Source organism: Panicum virgatum, chromosome 7K (assembly GCF_016808335.1).
Source record: "Panicum virgatum strain AP13 chromosome 7K, P.virgatum_v5, whole genome shotgun sequence".
Taxonomy (NCBI): Eukaryota; Viridiplantae; Streptophyta; class Magnoliopsida; order Poales; family Poaceae; genus Panicum; species Panicum virgatum.
The window spans coordinates 34,092,341-34,099,353 of record NC_053142.1 but is presented as its reverse complement, the minus strand read 5'-3'; positions in this window follow the sequence as shown (position 1 = coordinate 34,099,353).

The window sequence follows — 7,013 nt, the reverse complement described above, 5'->3', positions numbered from 1 at the left end:
ATCATGATAGTCTCCAATAGAGAATGATAACCTGACCATGGAGGATACCTTCACCGTTCCAGAATTATTCAACCATTGCATATGGTACGGATGTGGGTGTCGACGTGTTTGTAGACCAAGCTTTTCAACAAGCATGGCACTAACAATATTGTTACAGCTCCCACCATCAATTATGAACCGGCAAACCTGTCCTTTGACTTTGCACCATGATTGAAACAAGTTATGGCGCTGCCCTTGTTCAGCTGCAACGAATTGTGTTGAAAGAATGTGGCGTACCACCAAAGAATGATGTAGTGAACTAAAATTAGATGATAAATATTCAGGTTGCAGCGAGTGATAATTGAGTTCTGTGGCATTTGACTTATGATATGTCAATGGAAATAATGGCAGTTTAGGACCAGATTCTGGAGCACAAATGACTTCAGGGACTACTTGATATGGTGCAGCATCTAGAGTAGTGCCCTGTTGGCTACTAAAATTGTGACAGGGAGCAGCCAATAAGGTGGTAAAAGTACTCTTGGAAGGATCAGTAGCAGGTTCACTGAAACTATTTTCTTGTGGAGAAATATGAGTGTCCAAATCATCAAAATCAGCAAGCAGGTCATCAAAATCAGCACAAGTAATTTCCTCCGTCAAGCGAGAAATAATAGGATGCATCATGTACTGCTCACCAACGCAATGAATAGGCTTAAGTGCTAAACAATTTAAGCCTAACTCTCATTCCCCATCTTCCGCTTCATACTCAAAAGTTTCCAAATTATCTTCATGTAAAAATGTGTCATGGTAGCCATCCTCCTCCTCCTCACTTTGTGAGTCATAAGAACCATCTGCAAGGGTGAGAATAACACGCCGATTGGGACATTCAGCCTGCTTATGCCCATGGCCACCACACTTAAAACATTCAATTTTACTTGTCTTCTTCTTGGTTGGAGTAGTGGAGGAGCTTGATTGACTTGAGCCAACAGCTTTACCTTTGACCTCAGTTTGTTTTGTTGAAACTGAATGAGGAGTAAAAGGTGCACGAGTGGAAGGTGTGCGTGACCCTAAACCTTGCTGTTGTTGGTTGCGCCATGGAGTATTACTATTACTAGTGGAAAATGAGACACGACTCTTATCATAAGAATCAGTCAACTGTCGTTTAGCCCTTTTAGCAAAATGCACCAATTCCGTGAGATTGGTGTAGCTGGTCATGTCCACTTTGTTAGCAATTGGCTTATTTAATCCAACCAAGAAACGAGCCATGGTGAATTCTTCATCCTTAGTTATCCCTGTACGAAGGAGGCACATTTCAATTTCTTGAAAATACTCATCAATGCTTTGATCACCTTGCACAAGGCATTTCAGCTGCAAATGTAAGTCACGAGAATAATATGCAGGAACAAAACGACGTCTCATTTCCCTCTTCATGTCTTCCCAAGTGATATGATCATGTCCCACACGATGGAATTCTGCACATACTTGATTCCACCATGTGATGGCATAACCTTTGAATTCAATTGCTGTCAATTTTGCTTTCTTCTCAGCTGGGTATCCATATAAATCAAATATCTGATCCACCTTGGTCTCCCACTCATAATAAGCATCAGCATTTTCCTTACTGGTAAATGCATGTATGTTCACTTTAACTTTGCCCAAACCATCATCATTGTGGTGGCGGTCAGGAGCTCCACGACGCCGATCACGGTGGCCAACATTACCAGCAAATTGGTGGTTACCAAAAGCACCAAAATGACCAAAGGGAGCACCTCCACTATCATCATCATGACCACCACGGTTACCATAGTGCCCTGCTCGATGGTCATCTTGATAATCAAAATCAGCATCACCGTCAAAATCCGTAGCGCCAATAATAGGAACACGACGTGCACGACCAAAAAAACTATGGCCGCATATTAGGTACACCAAAATTGCCAAAACCAGCACCACGACCACCACCAGCACCACGTCCGCGGCCACCGCCTCCTACAGCGGCACGACGTGCAGCCTCAGCCTCCAAGGCAGCAGGATCATCGTCCTCTACATGTTCTCCATCATCATGTTGATCCTCCCTATTAGGTGCATGGCGTAGGTTATGTTGGAGTGCTTGTAGCTGTTGTGTCAATTGGTTCATTTGTTTACGCATATCCTGAAACTCTGCAGCAGAAATAGGACCACCTTGGTCGCCCATGTTAGTGTAGTAAAAGAAAAAAATGTTTATATGTGGAACACTTCCTCACCACTTACTGAACAAATTCTTTATCTCCCTAAAAAAGTGAAAACCGTGGCAGCAAGTAGTAATGGAAGAACGATTGTCCCAGAGACGACGGTGTACAGCTCACTGATGCTTTGAGTGTGGCTTGGTGGGGTGAATTTTAGTAGACTGCAAGCAGAATGTAGTGATGCAAAATCGAATAATAATCCAACAGAGCACAAGTCTAAGTTGCTGATTAAGAAGAGAAGAAAAAAATGGAGAGGAAAGTAGAAGGGAGAAGGAAAAGAAAAGAAGGAAACAACTTTTACTAACTGAAATGCAGCTCAATCGTCTTTCTCTTGCCAAAACTCATATGTATTTTTTTATTATTTTTTTACTGAGATGCTGCTGCTCTTTCTGTCAAGTGCTTTTTTTTCTCCTTTTGTTTAGTGCCACTTGGAAACATAGCACATAACTTCAAAAGCTAGAGTGGCATAGATCAACAAAATGAAACCTCATGCAGTTTTATATGTGCAGGGGAAAGAAATCAAGGGAGGGATGGGTGGGGATTTTTTTATATGTTTAGTGTGTTTAAAAGAGACTAAACTTCGGACTAAATGAAGAGAAGGAAGAAGAGAAAAAAAATTCGAGCAGAGGATGATCAAAAAGTGTGTACCAAGAAAAATCAGCAACTAAACAAGACTCACAGGATTCAAAACTCGAGAATGCAAACTACTGATCAGCTGCAAAGAAAAGGCTATAGGTATTTTTTTTGGAAGCTTTTTGTGGACTATGGGGGGAAAATCTATCTTACCAAAAAGAATGATCCTACTGAGTAAACGTAGGCTCTGATACCAGATGATGTGCACACGTGTACAGATTACACGAGAGCAACTTTTGTGGCCCGATCTTCTTGAAGGATCCTCACACTAACTTGATAAATATCGCTGCGTGACCTGACGATGAGGCTGCGCACTGCGAGATCTTGCACACGCGACGAACAACCGAGACAATCGCCCTTCCACGTACCGACGGTGCCAGACCACGCAATCACGCCGTATAGACGTGAAGGCACGAACTGGGTGAACCGCAGTTCGGCGTTCTACAACTCCCTCAGGAATCGAAAGAACAAGTTTGTAAGCCTCTCAAGACTCACGTTGGAAGAACTCAAAGAGTTTGTATTTCTGAATAAGCAGCCAAAAGATCCCCTTGTCATCTATTACATGGATATATATAGAACTAGTGGAGTTTTCAGTTTAGATAAAATAAATGGGAACACGCAGTGGGAAGTTGTAGCACTCATCCTATTAATAGCCTGGCCTAATGGAACTCTTTAGATGGTTGATATTCTTCTGCATGCTTGTACGTGTGTGGACAGCAACCTGGTTGCTGACTGCCTTCTTAACTCACAAATTTATTTGCTTTGTACATCCACGAAATGATATGCATGGTAGCTGAATGGTTCTCCTTCTCTCTTTATTCTCACTAGCACAGCACGTCCAAGCATCCAGATCCTGCAATTAAAATATAGCACACAATATAATATTTTTAGATACAAAATAGTATTTGATATTTAGGGATAGCTTTCACCTATCATTATTCTTCCAAGATTCACACGTCAGCCTGTTCCCAACAAACAGCAAGCTGATCACCACACTATTGGAGGATTAAAACCATCCTCGTCCCATGCCCTTACACATATGCCATCGTTCCTAAGAATATTCAAACAACAACTTGGAAGCATTGAGTGATCTGAAATATTGTCATTAATTAGAATAAGGTTAGCATTCACCTGAGAATGAATTTCCTTCTCTAATTGTTTAGCCCGCTTTCGTGTAACTGGACCGACAATATTAGTTGCGTCCTTATTCTTAATAATATTATTGTCGATGCTAGGGATGTCCTCATCAAATATGGATAGCATTGGAGTTCTGTTTGACATACTCAGCATAGGGCTTGTTTGAAGATATACTTAGGCATTATTGAACCCCTTTTTGAGGAGTCTTTAGACATACGTCCTTATAATGGTTCTTGTGTAATTCTACAAGGCATTGCTAATGGATGAATGATAGATCCTCTGCGCATTCTCTTAAGGCACTCTCCATATCACCATAGAATGTTGCGGCTGTTTCGAAACATGAAAGCTCATTCTGTCGGGTACCATGATCAGGGGCGCCCTGATCATGGACTAAGACGCCCACAAAAACGCAAAACACAGCCAAACACTCGGCCCAAGTCCTCTTCAGGTACGAAAGGCCCAAATATGTACTCGGCCCACGACCCAACACTACGGTGCGGCCCGTCCGAGGCCTCACCATCCGTAGTGCAAATCCGCCTCGCTGGAGGGTGCTCCGCCGAGGCCCCTCACAGCGAAGGCAATCTCCGCCTCGCTCGAGGGTGCTCCGCCAAGGCCCCTCGCAGCGAAGGCAATCTCCGCCTCGCTCGAGAACCCCTTTGCCAAGCCCTCCGCGGGGCCTCGGTGCGGGGCAAACTCCGCCTCGCTCGAGACCCCCCTTCAGCGGACTATGGTAGCGGCCCAACCACCCGACGGGACGGGGCACATTTATTCACCAACCACTCCATGGCATGGGGCGGGAGTCAGGTGGAGTCAGGCGGCGTCAGCCGGCGTTGCCACCACACCGCACAGCGGATGTGACCGATGTCCCGTCTGCTTGTTCCGGTCCCTGTGCCGCTATTCCCGACACGGTGCAGTCCTGTGGCACCCTGTGCGGATTTGCCTGACACCGCCTCACCACCTTGCCGCCTACCCTTTGTACTTTCCCCTCCGCAGGACCCTCGGCAAGCATGGGCAGTCACCCGCGAATGAGGTACAGCCCTTGACTGGGATGAAGCAGCCCTCGGACGGCACCCTCGACGCCCCATCTCGTCAACACGGAGCACTGCGCACCACCACAGCGACCACCACGCCGCCGACTGGAGCCACATGGCAAGGACACGCCCCCGGCATGGTCAGAGGGATTCACAAGGACGACGATCGCGCCCGGCGCCATGCCCTACAATGACCAGCTACAGGAACGACCGACTGTACTCCCCCGATTTGGGAAGAGAGGGACAACCCCACTGATATCTCATGCATGTAACCTCTCTCCTTGAGTCTATAAAAGGAGGGAGGAGCACATGTACCCGGGATGGATCGATACGAGCCGAGAACGCTCAGCTGCACACACGCACACTCGCCTCCCGATATTGGCATTCACCTCAATCAGTTCTAGCTCACCCAGGGACTTGGGAGCCTCTCCCCCTCTCCCGCACAAGCTTGTACCCCCTACTACAAGCACCTCGGTGCAAGATAATACAGTGCTCCCCTCTCTGCTGGACGTACGGCCTCATTGGCCGGAACCAGGATAAATCTGGTGTCATTGTGTTATCTCTTGCATCAACCATCTAGGGGCAGGAACACGCAGCATCATTACTAGTTGGTGCTAGACCGCAGGGTCCGGACACCGACACATTCCAAAGCTCATTGGTCATTTCAAATGCCCTGTTCTCGAAAAGATCGGATGCAAAATTTAAAGCATCTGCCACCATCAAACTTTTGGAATATACAAAATCATATATTTTTTTAGCTTGAGCTAACTTCTCCAACTAACAAAGCTGTGCACCTAAGTTTGACTTCACTGGCAGCTGACCAATTAAAATATGAATTCTACTATTTACACAAACAAGAAAGATACATTTACCTCTTATCACACACTTCATGGATTACATATGCTGGCAATCCAAAAAATATTAAAACCCATCAGTTTCAGAAAGCTGACGGAAATTCGTACTATCTGAAAGGATACCATCTACTGTGTTAGTAGCATGCAAGAAGCACACGATATGCCTCTGATTCTGAACATTTTTGGCATGTTGTATCATAGTACAAATTGGCTATGATACAGGTTTCACTATACAAAGTTGTTATATCCTAATAAAATTGTAATGCTAGCATCCAATATATTTCAAAGCAACTCAAGGATAAAAGAATATGAAAATGACAGAGCTAATGGACAAGCCTATTTTGTTGCAATCGGCTCATAGAGAAAACAATTTGACTATTGTGCAAAAAGAAATTAACATAAAGATGATTGGCAATTCAAAAACTTATCAAATTCCTTGTTACTCCTAGACTCAACATGCCCAAATTCCTGCAAAGAAAAACAAGAACTTTCAAGATTTAGACATATATAGCCAGGATTAGAAGACCGTTTGAAATGCAAAGAACAACAGAAGCTCCTCAAAGTGAATACGTGAATCAGGACCATATAATCAAAGTGGTATAAATTTATCTAATTCAGGATTAAGTGAATAAGTGATGTCATATATCAAAATATTTCTTTAGCAATCTCTTATGCCTAATTCTTGCCGCAAACTTGCAGTGTCTCCTTTCTAGCTTTCTTGGTTCTTGACAATCTCTTCATTTCCAATGCTCTGCAGTACACATGTGAAAATATCTGATCAATTCATGCGCATATTTCGATTTGCCAAGTGGAACAAGCATTGGGGTGTCTACGGCTCATGAGTTCCTTCGTGAACATTTCATCTGACACATGGAATGCACCATACCACTGATTTTATTGCGTCAAGATTTTGCAGGAACAATCTCTCCAACAAATTAGAATTAAAATGGCCAAGTATGTTGAATGGGACGGGAATAATTAAACTTACTGCAATTCACATCCATGATGCACCACGTGTATAGCAGTCCGGCGGCGTGCACGTACAGAAGCCTGCTTCCCCTTCCATGGTATTGGTAGCCGCCTTTCCACAGCACTTGTGTCCTAGGCAATCCTAGCCGATGACACCAGAGATACATGCCGGCAACAGCGTCACCCACGAC